Source organism: Suricata suricatta, chromosome 1, assembly GCF_006229205.1.
Source record: "Suricata suricatta isolate VVHF042 chromosome 1, meerkat_22Aug2017_6uvM2_HiC, whole genome shotgun sequence".
In the NCBI taxonomy this organism is placed as follows: Eukaryota; Metazoa; Chordata; class Mammalia; order Carnivora; family Herpestidae; genus Suricata; species Suricata suricatta.
In genome coordinates this window covers 125,708,658-125,725,821 of record NC_043700.1, presented here as the reverse complement: position 1 = coordinate 125,725,821, position 17,164 = coordinate 125,708,658, and the positions used below count along the sequence as shown (strand labels likewise).

Here is a 17,164-nt window from a genome sequence, read left to right as displayed (position 1 = left end):
AGCATTTTATGGCTGAGGTTTGAGGAATTCTTTGAAAATAGGGTGAAAAACCAGAGCATATTTAGGCTTTCAAAGGGGAAGTTCCAGAAGATTCATTTAAGCAAGGAGAGAACACAGCTGGTCTACAGCTGTTAATTCTACCTCTCCCACACTGGGAAAAGATTTCTCTCCCCCCAAATCTAGAAACCTTCCATTTGTTCCTCCAGATCCACACCATATCCACTCTCTAACCTTCTCCACCCTGAGCTATCCCAGGGCCTGTGAAATACATCACCAGGTTCTCTTGCCTGATGGTTTCTGTTGGGTACAGCCAGTGGAGTGCACTAAAGGAGAAATTTGGGGAAGGAGGAGAGCAAAATCAGGGTGTACATTTACTCAGTGCCCTCTCTGTGACTATGTCCCTCTCCTGAAGGTCATAGCCCCTTTCACCTCTCAGTGACCCTCTCCATGCAGCATTTTCTGTCTAGGATCAGAAATGCTCCCTCCCTTGGGATGTACTAGCTTAGTACTTATCAGCCTGTTCTTAGAACCTCTTGCAGCTTCTCTATACCCTGCCCACACCTTGGCAAATAACCCCTTTATATATACTCTCAAATCCCCAAATTCAATTTTTTGGCCCGGATTCATCATTTCCTTGCTGAAACCTTGACCAAACAACACTTGATTCAAAATTTAGGATTCATGGGTTTGGATATTTTCAGATCCTTTGCCAACAAAGCTGCCTCCTGTTCCCTAGTGCGGCCCTGTTTCAAGTCTGTCCAACCGTTGCTGTGGGGATCCACTTGGAACCCTTGTGTTGGTAGGAAGATTATTTGAGGCTGAGGACATTTGAGATTAAACAGATGCAGAAAGAAACTTTCTTGGAGCTTCCTTTATCTGACTAAAAGCAGAAACCTCTGAGAAATGAGACACTGCCATAAATTCCCTCTTGCGGGCAGCTTGTGCTCCTGGGAGAGAGACCAAGAGTAAATGTACCACAGATTCCTCTCCAGGAGAGTTTTGTGGCCACTTATACTTGTATAAACAGACATTATCACAAACTCTTTTTATCTCTGGTTTGTTCTAAAAACTCTCATCTTTCCTTAAAAAATCTTTTGTCTTTCCCACAGATGCTGTTTCTTCCCTACTCCTCCCTTTCTCCTATGAAGTTAGCTACGTAGCCTTAAACTCTACATGCTTAAGTCTACTTTTGTTGGCTCCTGTGTGCATATGAATAAACTCTTTTCTCCTGTTAACCTGTCTTTGGTCAGTTTAATTTGCAGGCCCCAACACTGAATATAAGAGGGTGAGGAAAAGCTTTTTCCTCCTCTACATTGCCTTAGCTGGGGCACATTTTTCTTTTTCTTTATTTTTAATATTGTTAATTTTTTAACTATGCTTCATATCCAGTAGGCTTCATGCCCAGTGTGGACACTTAACCAACTGAATCACCCAGGAATCCTTATGTTTTTCCTTTTAAATGGGGCATAGCAGTTCAAATCGTTGGAGAGACCCAAAGCTACAAGGTATTCAAATGTGATCAGCACTCAAGAAAGATGATTTTGCTGATAAAATCACACATTTTGAAGGGTAAATCAAAGAGTTTTAGAAAGAAATATGGGCAACTAGGTCTGGGAGTATTTATAGTTTTTTCATTTTAGAGACCCATTTTTCTTTTCATGCAATCTCTAGAACGTTGACACCAGTATTGATCTGGAACCTTAGGAAGTAAGTGAGTCCCTCTGTTCTTTTCCTCTCCATTATGCAGCCTTTTCTATACCAAAGGAAATCCAACTCATTAGTTCAGTCTGACTAAACACTTTAAACACTGTTCTAAAACCATTGTTTTTGGGTGGTTAGTCCCAGGACATGTAGAAATTTGCCTAATCAAGAGTAGTCTAATTAGCCAAATTGAAACAAAGTTGTATTTTGGATGAATAATCCTGTACAAGGGAATCTGTTGTTAATTCTTTTTGGGCAATGACTCTTTTTGGTTTCATGGCACTAAAATGTGCACACCACATTCAAGAACTAGGCTATAGATCTCTAGAGATATTAGCTGTATTGTTAAAATGCTGGGAAGTGTGAGGTGAGTCAGCTACCTCCAGCCATGATTATAATGTCAAACCTCACCGTGGCACCATCCAAACACAGAGGATTTGGGAAAAATAAAACAATGAAGAACCAAACGTATAGTAAGCATAGGCTAGATTTTTGTCTGTTACCTTTTGGGAAGGAAATGAAGTCAATCATATCCAGAGATCAGACTATAGTAACCTTCTATATTCCTACCCAGAGTAATTTTCAAATTATAAGAAAACATTTACTTTTGAAATCAGTCACTTTGAATGGTTTTCAGGTTACAAAGAGACACCAATCAGCTGTTTTTATCAGTCAGCCAAAGCTGTGCTCCTCCCCTGCCTCCGTACCTATCTAAGAAGCTGCTAAATGCAAGATCACCGGAAGTGCCAAAGTTTAAACCAAAAGCTTTCCTAGTTTAAAACAAAAGCCTCTAGCATCGTCCTCTACCTATATTTCAGGAAATTACTGAAAAGTTTTTCTGGAAAGACCTTAACCTGCACTCCATTCTGAGATCCTTGAAGGCTACTATTACGTGCTAAAATTGGGGATCAAGAAAGAAAAGGAGAGGGAAAGAAGACATTTGGGGTTCAGCATTTGTGTTTTGATTCTTTTGAATTCCAATAGAATGTTGAATTGATTTAGAGTTAGTTCAAAGTTGTTTGGTTCCCAATGAAAGGTTGAGAGAACCCTCTGAACGAATGGCTTGAGAATTAAAAATTATCCAGTGGGCTAAGAGCAAGAAGCTCTGAGCAAACATGTCTCTTAAAACCAGCTAAGGTTTTCACTGACCTACAAATCATATATGTATAATTTATATATATATATAATATATATATATGGTATATATGATTAGGTAACTGAAGTAAAATGAAGTATAATAAAAATATTTTGCTTTTGGAGGTATATGAGAGTCTTTAAATAGTGGATTTTATGCTTCTTTATATACTTGTATTAACTATCTGGGCGTAGCACTTTATCTGTTAAAATGTTATCCTGTTAAAAAAACCCACTGCTCCACACATATCTAATTAAAACCTATTAGATAAATGGATGCTCCTTCTAAATTGCCCATTTTTTTGGATAAGCTGGAAATCTGGGTTTTGTAAATATTCTGTGACTATAGTGATTATGTAGTGACAGATATTCAAATGTGGCTAAATTTTCTTGTTTCAGCAATTATAGACTTATGTCAGGTACTTTTAAAATAGGTATTTTCCTAAGTGACTGTTTTGAGAACTGTCTTTGTTTATCTTACTCAGGTCTCAGGAATTTGGGGCAACACTTCTCCAAGCAGCACTGCAGTTTCTCATTATCCTCAAGTGAACAGGTGACTGAAAGGGTGGCGTAGGAGGTCAAAGATGTCAGCAACAAGTCATAGGAAGACATTAGATTAAATAACTTAATACTTTTTTTGTTGTTGTTTGTTTAATATATTCCAAGTTCAATTAAAAAAAGTCATCTTGCTGGTGATGAGGGACCATAAGGCAAGCTAAGGGCAAAGCACAAGCTAGCACCCCCCACCCCCCAGGTGAGATGTAGGCTACATTCTTCAGGCACTCCTGGCTGCCCAAGAACAAAGGAAAGGGAAAGAATACCAATGGTTAACTGATAGAGGTCACAGTCATGCAGGACACAGTCTCTTATCAGTTTGCAAATATCTTAGTAAATTATAAGAAAATCTATAGTCAGTTTCTTGGAGCCCCTAATATCACTTGCCCCTCTATAGGGACATGGGGAACAAAGACAAGAGGGAAATGGCAGGTAAAATGAAATTTAATCATAACCTGCAGCCCACTGACAAATACTTGAGGCAAATACAGAGGATAACCTTTCTCCAGGAACGCCCTACTGTCTTAAGGATAATGCCTAACTAGAGGGAAAAACAGCCTCAGCTTGACAATAGCAAGGCCTCAGGTATCTTAGGAGTCCTCTTTAGCTTATGAAGTCCCTCGGTAGGTTTTCCTTTTGCCTTTACCTCCCCCAACTCCATAGTATAACCAATCACTCTTCATAATCCCAGTGCAGCTCTTTCGGCCCACGGCTCCTGTCCTCGTGCTTGAATAAAATCACCTTTTTGCACCAAAGATGTCTCAACAATTATTTCTTGGCTATCAGCTTTGACTCTTATCACTCCAAAACCCATCACTGAATCAAAAACGTGTGTCTGGAGAGAGGCTTAAAATTTGCTTTGTTCAACTAATGGATGCTTGAGAAAGTCCCCAGAAACTCCAGCATCAGATATGAAAATATTTTTCCTTCTTATGAGAATGGGAGTAGTAAGATTATGACCACTGTTCCTACTCAAGCAAGTGAAGGTCACTGCAACCTTTCTGCATAGCTGCCTAAGAGAGAGCAGAACACAGTCACACCCACTGCTTGAAGCCCCTTTGTTTGGCTTCCTTTTGTATCAAAAGGATTGGCTTTCACCATGGGAGAGATTGTAATTGGATTTTACCATGAAAGGAGGTTGTAATTAGATTTCTCAGCAGGTCTACAAGCTCCTTCCTTGGAAAAACACGGAAAAGGACCTGGTTATCCTTTCCTCTAGCTGGCAAGGTAGCCCAGCTAAGCCCAAAGGGATCAGACTGAAAGACACAGGCAAAATAGGCCATGTGTGTGTCATCTACCCACAACTGATGGCCGAAGTCTGCTCTGGCCTCTAAGACCAGTGTTTGGTCCTCTAGATGGAGGGTGGGAAGCTGTGCATGTGATAGGTAAATGTTGCTTGGACACCACATTTGGTGTGGAACAATTATGAATGGAACCCTCTGACTCTTGGTCTATCTTTTGACGTCCTTCAATTTCTAGCTCCTGGAGAAGGGAAGGGTGCCTAAAGTCTGGCACTCCCTAGAATATCTAGAATATTAAACTCCATCTAGATTTAGGAGTGAGCTTACACAAACTTACCAGAATATATTTTGGGTACTCTGATTAATTTGGAGTTCTTATCTATAATTCGTTGCATTTCAGTTTCTAGGATATTTTCTAGAAGTTTAAATATGGATAGATTGGGGTGAAGTAGATTTTTGTATTTGATTTCTTTTCAGTTTCTACAGTTTTTTAGAACATTACATTAATTAGTTTAAAATACTAATTTAAATTTAAACTTAAAACGATAAATCTTCTTTTTGAAGTTCTGCTGTCATCTTGCTGCTTAAATCTACCTATTGTAAACATCTATCTCCCCTGGGCACTTCTTGTGTCACTACTTCTGCTCTCTTTTTATGTCTCTTCTCTTCATTTTTCTCTTAAGCATTAACAAGCTCTCTGACCACTGAACTAGAGTAAACAGCTATCCATTCCTTTAAAGGGAGGAACAGGCTTGGAGTCCACTCTTTTCTATCTCTCCTATTGGCTATATAAATGACTCGTTGGAAGGGTGAGTGCTGGGAGTTATTGTTTGAACTTCCCTCTTGTTGCCCGGAGTTACCAGGCCCCCCTTTCTCCCTAAATGTTGGCTCCTTCATAGGCAACCCCAGCCAAACTTACAAGCTTTTCTCCTTCCCTTCTAGGCCAAGGAAATTAACAAACGTTGCTTCAACACTTCTGGTTTTCAAGGCAGATTATGATTGCTTGATATGTTCATCTTACCTTGTCGAAAGTCCAACAAACTGTGAAAGACACACCATATACCCTAGAAAAAAGAGAGGTTTGCATTGACTGTTTTCCCTATTTTTCTTCTTACTATTGGCATATCATTTCTTAGAGTATGTACATCCATGCTTCTAAATAAGGCTAGATATATCTTCTGTTGACTTCATTTATATCAGAGGAAGCCTGTAGGCTGCTATTTTTAGTAAATATTGTAACTGTGGGAAAATTTCCTTTCAGGGAAATGTAGTAGACAAAATGATTATCATGGCTATTTCATAATCAATCTCAAACAGGTTATTTTCCTTCTCTTTTCTTACCAAAGCTTTTGTTATTAGAGAGCAAACACTTTAGTTACATTTTGCTAACATATACATATTGTTACCTGATCCAGAGTTAAAACTGATGCTTTAGGGCTTTTAAAGTATTAATGAGTCTCTTGGGAGAGCTCTGTAGCTTGACATTAAAGTCATCTGAAGGATTGAAAAAGATGCTCTTCTATTTTGAGTTCTCTGGTGAGTCACCATCTGACATCAAGGTGTCCTAGTCCTGTGAATGACACAGATTTTCTGGAGCTCTGACCTTCAACTGGCTGTCACCCTTCCTAACTGAACCTACTACAATGATGTGGAGCTGCGTGATGGATAAACGTGCTTTATGCCAGCTGGGGCACTGAGTCCAACCAGAATTTGACAAGAGACGCTAAACATGAATCAAGCAGACAATAAAAATGCTTAGTGCTCAGGAAAGAGGGCATTGTGAGGAGTTGCTTAGGATTTGCATCTCGCATTGCTCTGCTCTTCGCTCTCAGAGGAGCTGGCCTTTTCTGGGTTCCTCAAATAAACGATGATCTCATCTGCTACAGGGTCTTTGCACAAGGTGTCACACTCTTAGAATTCCCTTGCTAGCACCCACTCACCCCAATGACCCTCCCCGCTACAGACATCACAGAGTAACACCTAGTTAGCCTTCAGATCAAGGAAAGCCATCACTGACCTTCCGCAGAGGTCAGGCTCCTTAAACATACTTTCTTAGAACAAAAGTGTTTTACCCTCTTAACACTTATTTCAGCAGATAATTATATACAATACAAATTTAGATAAACTGTGACTTTTTCATCCCCCCAAATTATGCTATAAAAAAGAGGGATTCGCTTTATATTTTAGTGCTTCCAAGATCTCTCACATTAAAGACCACTGTCTCAATGACTTCATTTTGAACATCAAAGTACCATTTCAGGAAAACAGGCTGAAATGATCTCAAGCAATGCTTATTTTTTGTCATGCTTAAGATAGTCATCTTGACAGTTAAAAAGGAGATAAAGATATTTAAAGCAGATTTAGTTATTATTCTTGAGGTATGAGTTCATTATTGTAAGTGTTAAAATCGCACAGTTTTAGAAAACCACACCTTATAAACTTAAGTGTTTTCAAATAAGTCCTTGAAAGAGGGCTGGGAAAAGCAATGAAGTAATAAACAGGATGAGAATTTATGCTTGGGGATCCAGCCTGCAGCATCCACAGAGTTTTAAGAAGCGTGTTATAAACAACTTGCGGAGGACGGATGACGCCCGAGCCCATCTTAGGTAGTTACAGAGTGGGTTCACTGAGTAGATCTCAGGCATCCGAAGGACATATTACAATATACTATCCGTTTGTGCATTTAGGTTGGACAAGGACTTTGACTGAGAATCTTTTCATTAAAAAAATAAAGATGGCTTTGTATTCAAGGTCACCTTATATTAGGGCCTAAGCACTGTCCATTAATGTGATGATCTGTTTAACGGCAGTCTCCCTCACTACACAGCAAGAACCACTAGAACACAGCCCCTTCTGTATTCACTCCTGCTGTACCTCTGGCATTTCTCATGGTATTGAACATTGAATACATGAGTTATCTGAGACATAAAATTACTTATCTACATAACTGCATGGCCTGGAAGACATTGGATAACCTTTTACTACTGTTCATCAAGATGAGAATTTTAACCCTTCTTTTTTTTTTCTCTTTAGAAATTCAATGGTTTACATTTATACAATGATAATTCTGACATCTATATTCATTATAGTTTACTCACTGGGAAATTCCAAGTTCCAAAAATCTAGCCCTGGGGTGCCTGGGTGGCTTAGTTGGTCGAGTGTCTGACTCTTGATTTCAGTTCAGGGTCTTGGGATCAAGCCCGGCATTGGGATCCAGGTGGAGCAGAAGCGGAGCCTGCTCTCTCTCCCCCCTCTCTGCCCCTCTACTCTGCTCATGCTGTCTCTTAAAAAAACAAACAAGCTATTCCTGGCAAAGTTGGACATAGCGATGATGACAAGTATTAAAAGAACTACTACTTATTGAGCACTTAACACCCATCATTTCAGTTAATCCGACAACAATCTTATGAATTAGCTGTTACCCCCATTTAACAAATAAGGGATATTGAGGCAGGCAAGCCTGACAGCCAACCTTGACCACTAGTCAGATTCTGTAATGAGAGCCTTACGTACACTATGTCGTTCAATCTCCACAACAGTTTTGTGACTATTATTGTCTCTGTTTCACAGATGAGAAGGCAGAGGCAAAGAGTGGCTAAGGTAGAACACTAGAGAGCACCAGGAGTCCTGGTAGCCTGCCTCAGAACCCCCTGGATAACCACTGTCCTGTGGTGCATTGTGAAGATGGGACAGGCCGGTGGGAACTCGGAAAATGAATTTAATTTGGGGTGTGCAGTATGTGCTATGAAGTGAGGTTATTTCCATCTTTCTTCCTTTGCCTTCCCAGTTGGTTTCCCCCTGAACTCCAAAGTAAACTGGTCACTGTTTTAGTAGCTTTCTTGCTCATTTTCTTAACACTTATTCATCTAATCTCTAAAGAAAACATTTAACTGCTGCAATTGATGTACATAAGTTGGTTGCATAATAGGAAGGAAACAAGCCAAGACTGGAGACTTCATTTCTAAAGAAGGATTTTAGAGCAGACTAAGAGTTATTTCACAGAGTGGGTCATGAAACTCGAGTCTCTCTATACCCTTTCATCACTATGACGACAGGCTGCTCTTGCTACATGTAGCCAGAAAAAGCAGCTGACATTTCAATGCTAGGAGCACAGGGGGAGAGGTTTACAAAGACAAAAAACAAAACCCAAACCCTTTCGTTTGAATTTCGGTTAGAAAGGAAAAAATACCCCCAGAGCAAGTCAAAACCCCTATTCTTGCCTTTAGAAAAGATAAGAAAGGAGAAGTGTTGGGGGCCTTCTCCCCTGTCCAACTAGGCCAATAAAACAGAATCGACTGAAAGCAGCATTTCGTCTCACTCTCTTAATGGCAATCTGAAACAGAAAACTCTCTTTGGTTTCATTTGACTTGGCCATTAAGAAGCAACTAATTGATGAAGCAGTAGACTCACAGTAATAAATACTTCACGTTGACCCCCCCCCCCCTCGGGAGTACAGTAGAGTCAGATTTATTTTTTCATTCCTTCAGATTAAAAAAAAAGACAATTCAATGAATATTTCCTTCTCAATCCCCAATTTTGTTATCAGAAAAATCATTTCAAGTGCATAACCAAATGCTTTCTCATGCTGCGCCACTCTGCCAGGTGTGATATGTGGTATTTAAAAACATCTCATTTAACTCTTACAACAATTGCATTTGCGGGTATTATTATCACTGCTTGCTTAATAGATGGGTGAATTAAGAAATCTGGAGGGAAAACCAAGAGCAAATTTCCTTCTTACAGAGTTCCAGTTGGGACACCGAGGTAGGGTAGTGTTTTCATTATTAGCTAGGATTAATCGATTGCTTCATATACACAAAGCATAGCTGTTTTCTTGACTTAATTATCACAAGTCTTTGAAATGACAACTAATTTTATGATCCTCATTTCCAAAGATTAGAGAACTCATTTGCCCAAAGTCACAGAGTCTGGTAAAGCTCAGACATAAACCAGGTCTGTATGTTTCCAGAGCTCATGATCTTACTTTATTACACCATCTCCCTACAATTATTTGAGAACATACACTCTGTACCCTAGACTTATGTGCATTTTTTGATGCCCAAAACAAAAACCAGCCCAGGTGGTACTACCAGTGCAAACTCAGCCTTTGGCAGAAGATGCCCTGTGGCCCCTGTGTGAACCAGACCCCAGCTTAGCTTGGCATCTCCTGGGCAGCCAGGTCTACTGGGGAAATTCTCCTAGATTTAAGAGGGCCCCTTTCTCCTTTGCTGAAGGCTGTTCCAGAGGGATACGTAAAGGAAAAGGGCACCTGACGTCTTTTAATGGCCATTGTTTATGTTCTTCTTCATAGAAAATGATTCCCAACATATACTGGACATTGCGCTAAAGTTAAATGAAATAGCAATGTTTATGTACTGTTACCAAATAATGGAATAAAAATAATAATCAGTCAAGAAGAAATGAAATGAATAATGTTCTGGAGTTGTCTAGATAACATCACTGTTCATCTCATTCCTGTCATCACTATTTATTTTTACGAGGTTGAGAAGTGAAGCTGCACATGAGAAAGTACCTGGAGAGGAAACCTCAGGAATTGCTAAATAGCTGTACAGAAATTCCATAAAAGAAAAAAGGCAAGAGTCATTAAAATTTTGGAAAGTAGCATTAGTTGATTGGATAATAAGTGGATGAAATAGACCGCTCCTCCCTGCTAGATCTGGTTGAATGAACAGAAATATAAACTTAAATCTTTCCTAAGAGGGGTCTCCTTTTTTTTAAATAGTCATAGTTAACAATAGTCATGACCATCAAAGTTCAGAGGAATAAGCTCTGAACTGAATAAAAGTTGGTATCCAAGGGAGAGGGGAGAATTTATTAACAAGATTTTTGCTGAGTTGGATCGAGTGAACATTTCTATTCGGTGTACTTAGGCTGTGGGCCAGAGGAAAGCTCAGACACAATGCCAAGGTGACATATTTAACCTCTTTGCAGATTAAAGGCAGTGCAAAAGAGATACTCTTTCCACAGAACCTCTTGGTTACACTATCAACAGTATCGATCTACAGTTGAAAGGATGGTTTTCTCCTGCAGGGGGATCTCTAATAACGTAGGAGGGATGAGTGAGCGTGACTTGCATTATTGTTTTATTCTAGTAGAACCAGATGATAGCATCTCACAATATGGGAGCTGCCATAATCTACTTAGCATTTTGGTTCCTCTCCTTCCCCTTCTCTCCCCAAGTAAGATGTCATTAGGAACTAGAGAAATTTTATATGTGTGCATCTTAAAAAACGATGGAGGGAGACAAGACACAATTAGTCATAAAAGTTCAAAAGGGATTTAGGAAAGAAATAATAGTCATAATAACTAAAAAATAATAAGAGAAGATTATAGTAGTGTAGGAATTTTCCTGCCTTTTGGAAAAGCAAAATGTTCCAAGTCTATATTGCTGGTAGGTGCAGACTGGGACAGTGGTGGTGATGAAACAACTTCAGGTAATTTAAACATGGAAAACATACATGTTCCGTTGACATGAAAGTTCTTTTTTAAACACATCCCTTATGACTTACTTAATATACTTAGTAAAATATTTCTGTAAAATACATTTTCAGTTTCAGATTTCACCAAGATCTGAATGCTAATTTGGCAGCAATAGTTCCACATTTGTGTCCTAGGTCTTCATTAAAATCATCATTTATTACTACTTACTATATAATCTTGAAGAAGAAAAGGAAACAAGGATATCAGAGTTAAATTTTCTTAACAAGTAGCTTTTCTGTAAATCACACAGAAAATTGTTTTGTAAGTAAATGGCTTTGCACCAGGAAAAAAAATATTAGACATCTTCATCAGATCATGCAGAGTAGTATAACAAATACAATTAGATGATACAGTAAAATTATTAGAATTTACCTTCTACCTTCAGGTAGGTGGCTGGACCCAGAGCCTTGATACAAAACTGAAGTTGAATCTTCTCTCTGTACTCAACCAGGAAATAAAACTTTGTCAGATACCCAATACCCTAAAAAATCTCTTCCCTCATTAGCTCTGCTTCTCTGCCCAGGCACACATTTGAGTCTGTTGGAGTTGAAATTCTGCTGCTCTGTCAACTTCTCAGGGTCTGAGGTGACAGACAAATGTGGAGGTTGGCACTGGGGGTATTTTAGGCTGTCATCGTTTTTGTTGCAGATTCCGGCAGCTCCCCGGCAGGCTGGCCTCTCTGAGGGCGCCAGGAGCTTCCGAGGCAGTGCAAGCCAACAGGGGAAGAGCTCATTCTGCCGGAGAGACTAGGGGGTTAACGGTCTTATTCTCAGAAGCTAATAACTTGGCCAGAACAGAAGCACGTGGCTCTTCGTGCATTTTTTCCCCCTTTTTCAAACAACTCTAAAAGCAAGCAGGATCCCTTTTTTGGGGATTTTTTATTTTAAGACTTTGAAAAGAAACTCTGCTGTTGTTTCTTCTTAAAGGAAATTGGGGGCGTTAAGGGAGGGGAGAAGAATAATTGTAGCAGATGCATTTTTAAATTGTCTAATTGGAAACTGTTCTCATGAATACAGTCTCGATTTTAATCATAGCAGGGTACTTCAGATACTTTCAACTTTCTTTGAATGACCTTGAGGAATTTACATATATATGAAGCATCACTCACTCAGACTATAGGTCACTTGTATGCCGGTTCAGAAACCGGGGGTTCACAGACTGTTACTCCCCCCCCACAACTCCCTACTAAACCCCCCATATAATGACCCATCTATAAGAAATTTTCTCATGAAATAGACTGGCATTAACGCGTGTATTTTTGCCTTGGCATTCTGGTTATTTACGTATGTGTCTAATCTGTTCTACTGCTACTTCCACATTTACTGTACATTTATTATGTGTCAGACACCGTGGTAACAGTTTTTTAAGCATTGTTTCAGTTGAGCCTCACACGTTTATATGAGGTGAGTATAACTATGCTCCCGTTTGAGGGTGGTGTAGTATGAAGTGGTAAAGTCTACATGCTCTGAGGCCACACGGCTTGAATTTACATCCTGGCTTCACCACTTTCCCTCTGTGTGACCTGGGACAAATTATGCAGCCTCTGGAGGCTTCAGTATCCTTAACTATAAGATGGGGGCACACATATGGGGATGAGAATAATATCCATCTCAGGCAGTTCTGAGTTTTAGGTAAATACAAATGCACAGAACACCTCCCGCCACCCAGCTGACACTCAGAGGTTAGCTTTTGTGGTTTGTAGAGGAAGCCTAGGCCTAATAAAGCTGAGTGAGTTTTCCAGAGTATCCAGCTCGTAAGTTACAAAGTGGGAGTCCAACCCAGCTACCTTGACCAATTACTATGCTTGTGTTACTCCACCTATAGGCTGTGATATCTCCTTCTGAGTGAGCCGTGAGTTCCCTGGGGGTAGAGATGTGCTCCTTCTGCCTGGCACAGTGCTTTGCAGACTGTAAATGCTCCATTAACTTTAGATGAATGGTTATAATTTTATTTAGATTTTCTACATTTATGCCAAAGTCAGGCCAGAAGCAAAAGGATGACAACAAAACTAAACAAACACTCCACTTACAGTTGTTGGTAAATATGTCCTTAGACAGCTGTCTCCAGCCACTTTAGGAACATTTACCCTACTTATTTGTCAGAACATCACAAGAGAAAGGTAACAATAATTATCTTTGTTTTGCATTTGGGGAAATTTGGAAGCAGAGGAAACTGGGCAATTTGCCTAGGAACCAAAAACAAGTCACTGCACAGCTGGGAAGTGTCTCAGGACTCTACAGTCAGGATTACTTGTTCCTAACAGTCTTTGCAGGCACAGGATGAAATGACGTGATGTCCTTTTGCCTCAGACAATGGGATGTTTTCCCTCAGCCAAGGTCTAGGGTGTGAGCGGTCTCCTCAGAGGCAGGATCAAAGAAGTGGGATGTGTTTGACTTTGCTTCTCTGCCTCTGTGCACATGTGGGACTGAGATGTGAAAGAGACACAGGCACCATTTTTCCAACAGCTCCTGAGGGCCATGGGGATGCGGTACTGTTGCAGGGTATGTAGGACAAGCATTTCTGAAGTGTTTGCCTTGTTTGGCTATGGAACTTTTACTCTGGGACCCAAAATATTGATTTCTTATTCTAACCACATTCCCTATTTATTTGAGATAGCTTTATGATCTTGATTTCAGGTAATTACATCAATTGAGAATGTAGAGAAAGTTTGAGTTGGAGAAAAATAGAAAAAAAATTTGACCAACAAAAATACTTTTTCTAATCCTAAAATTGATATTTTACATTTCTATGAAATGATTAAAGTGAAATTTCTTATAGAAATCTATATTAACATAAAAAATTTGGTTAAAGAAAACTAGATTTATCTCTTAAATGCAAGTATATGGCTACAAAGTTCATTTGTAGGTGGCAAAGCTTGAGAATTTTGACTCTATTTCTTATAACTAGATAACAAAGTATTATTTTTTTAATAAAAAAAACCCCTTGAATTTACAATGTCTTTAAGCATGGTTTTATTTTAGGAATGTTAATGGGCAGATATCCAAACTCTTCTTGTTTCTAAGGCTGTCATTTCTAAAATAGGTTACAGCACATGAAGCCGAAGACAATAAACCTATAATATCCACCGAGCAGATGGAGCTGTAGATCAGATTTAGAAACTCACCCAGCATTTTGGGGCATCTGGATGGCTCAGACCGCTAAGCATCTGACTCCTGATTTTGGCTCAGGTCTAGGTCTCCTGGTGCGTGAGTTTGAGCCCTACATTAAGCTCTGCACTGATAGTGTGGAGCCTGCTTGGGATTCTCTGTCTCCTTCTCTCTCTCTGCCCCTGTGCCCCCCAAACAAAACAAAACAAAACAAAACAGAACCCATAGAAATTTTCCCAGTGTCTAAATGTGATTGGAGAACTTTGACAAATAAAGAGCTTATTACATCACTGCATATGAACTGACCCACATAACATCAGCATCAGTCAAAAGAGTCTAGCAAAAGCCAACACCATAGTTGAAGTATCTTTTTTAACTCTGGAGTGCTAAGATTCCTTTTGAGAATCTGACAAAAGCTGTCAGCAAGCTCCTAAAGTCCCTTTATGAATATACCCCTCACTCAAGGGTTCTATGAAGTTAAGAACCTCTGATTTAGGTAAACAGAGAACACATTAATCAATCCTTAAGCACTGAATGAGCATTTTTGGTCTCTGGGTGATGTGAGAGAAATATAGTTCCTGACTATTAGGAATCTAAGACACAAGACATACACTCATTGTCAGAAGGGGGCATGATTCCCTTGGGATAGTGGAAAGCTCCAGGTAGGAAGTCAGTATGAATGAAGGAAAGATGCAGTGAAAGTAGAGTTTCAGTAATTATCTTGTCTAGGACCTGGCCTGTAGGACTTTTCTCCTTGCTATGCCATGTATTAGTTTGCTAGGGCTATCATAACAAAATGGCACAGATTGGGTGGCTTACTTACCTAAGAGAAATTTATTTTCTCACAGTTCTTGAGGCTGAAAGTCCAAGATCAAGGTGCTCACTGGGTTGGTTTCTTCTGAGGCTTCTCTGGCTTATAGATGGCTATTTTCTTGCTGTGTCCTCACAGAGATTTTTCTCTATGCTCACACAATTCTGGTGACTCTTCCTCTTTTAAAAAGGACACCAGGGGTGCCTGGGTGGCTCAGATGGTTAAGCATAGAACTTTTGATTTTGGTTCAGGTCATGGTCTCACGGTTCGTGGGATCAAGCCCCACATCAGGCTCCACGTTGACAGGTTGGGATTCTTTCTCTCCATCTTTTTATACACCACTCCCCCTAATACATAAATAAACTTTAAAAGGATTCCAGTCATATTGATTAGAGCTCCACCCTTAAAACCTCATTTAACCTGAATTACCTCTTTAAAGGCTCTATTTCCAAATCCAGTCACATTAAGCATTAGGGCTTCAACATGTGGACATAATTCAGTCCATAACACCCCATTATCTTTCATACCTTTATATATAACTCCTTGTGGGTTTTACTTCTGAGTACCCATACTCATTTCTCAGTTCTGGCTTAGCTATTGACTTTTTTGACATTCCTCTAACTCCCAGCACTACCATCATATCCTGGCTCTGAACCATTTCGGATCTCTCAGCTCTGCCTCGGTCATCAACCTACTGGGTCAATTTCTGACCCTGGGTTCTTGCAGGACTTTACTCTAGCCATCCTTTCCCAGCCTGGTTCTTCTAAGGGCTTAGTCATACTCTCTATTTGGTCTTCAGCAGAGGCTTGACTTACAGAAACAATAATATGCATATTATTTTGCTAAATGTGATTAACTGCTATTTTTCTCATAATAACTTTCAACACAAAAGGAATAAAAATAAAAGGAGAAAGACTGGTTAGGATGAGGTCAATATTATATGTCAGTATAATCAGTTTGGCTTTTATTAATTAGGTAAAAGGGAGCTCTGGGAGGTTTACCCATTGAAGGTTAGGAAGAGGAAGGAACAAACATAACACACTGTATCTAGTATGCACTTGACTGGCTTATTTACTGGAGCATGCAACTGTTGATCTTGGGGTTGTGAGTTTGAGTCCCATGTTATATGTAAAGATTACCTAAAAATAAAATCTTAAAAAAAATAGTATCTCTCAGGATAGGTTGAGCTGGAATAACACATATCGGCAAGAAAGGTTTATTTTTCATTAATGCTACAGGTTTACTGTATGTCTACTGTAATTGTGTTATACATTGCTTTCATTCTGGGATCCAGGCTGACCAATCAGTTCCCTTTGCTGAAGAAAAAGAAATATGGCAAACTACACTGAGTTTTAAAGCTTTTGCCTGAGTGTGATATACATATCCCTTCTGACTACATTTCATTGACCAAAGCAGGTCACGTGGCCACACCTGAGATTAACAGGGTGGGGAAGTATATTCCTCCTACAGAGAAGAACTATAGTCAAGAAAACCAGAAAATAGATTTTAATCAGAAAGGAAAAATAGGATAGCCCATTGAAAAAAGTATTAGGAAAAAGGAAGAGAATAAAATAAAGGGCAAAAGCAAAGTTAGAAAAAAGGGAGGAGGATAAAAAAGGTAAGGGTAGCAGAAGAGGTGGGGAAAATACGAGGTAGCTCTACAGAAGGTACAAATGAGAAAACTGAAACAACAGAAATATAAGGGGTTAGATTAGGTTAGCGAGATGCCGATCAGATAGTTCTCTACAGTTGTAAGAGTTATGAGTTAGTTTTCTAGGGCTGTCCTAACAGATTACCACAGATTGGGTGGCTTTAAATAGCAGAACTTTATCTTCTCAAAGTTCTGGAGGTAAATGTCTGAAATCAAGGTGTCAGTAGGCACATGTTCTTTATGATGGCTTTAGGGAAGAGTTCTTCTTTGCCTCTTCATAGCTTCCAGTGGCTCCCAGAAATATTTGCATATTGTAGCAGCATTTTATCAATCTCTGCATCCATCTTTACATGATTGTTCCCTGTGTGTCCTCTGAATCTCTGTGGGTCCTATTTCCTTTCTTCCTTTTTTCTTATGTTTATTTATTTGGGGGGGGGGCAGAGAGAGAAGGAGACACAGAATC

At 39.5% G+C, this 17,164-nt stretch overlaps 1 protein-coding gene across 3 annotated transcripts in view; it reads right to left on the bottom strand.

Moving 5' to 3' along the window:
• The window catches only part of SPARCL1 (SPARC like 1), a 45,229-nt gene extending 33,357 nt beyond the window's left edge, over positions 1–11,872 (bottom strand). Inside the window, exons 1-2 of one of the 3 annotated variants that reach the window (XM_029943348.1) lie at positions 11,505–11,872; positions 5,653–5,695 (exon numbers count right to left, since the gene is read on the bottom strand). The gene's annotated coding sequence lies outside the window, so the exon portion shown is untranslated. The remainder of the gene's footprint in view (positions 1–5,652; positions 5,696–11,504) is intronic. The other 2 variants (XM_029943352.1, XM_029943343.1) reach the window with 2 other exon arrangements.
• Between the last annotated feature and the right edge of the window lie 5,292 nt (positions 11,873–17,164).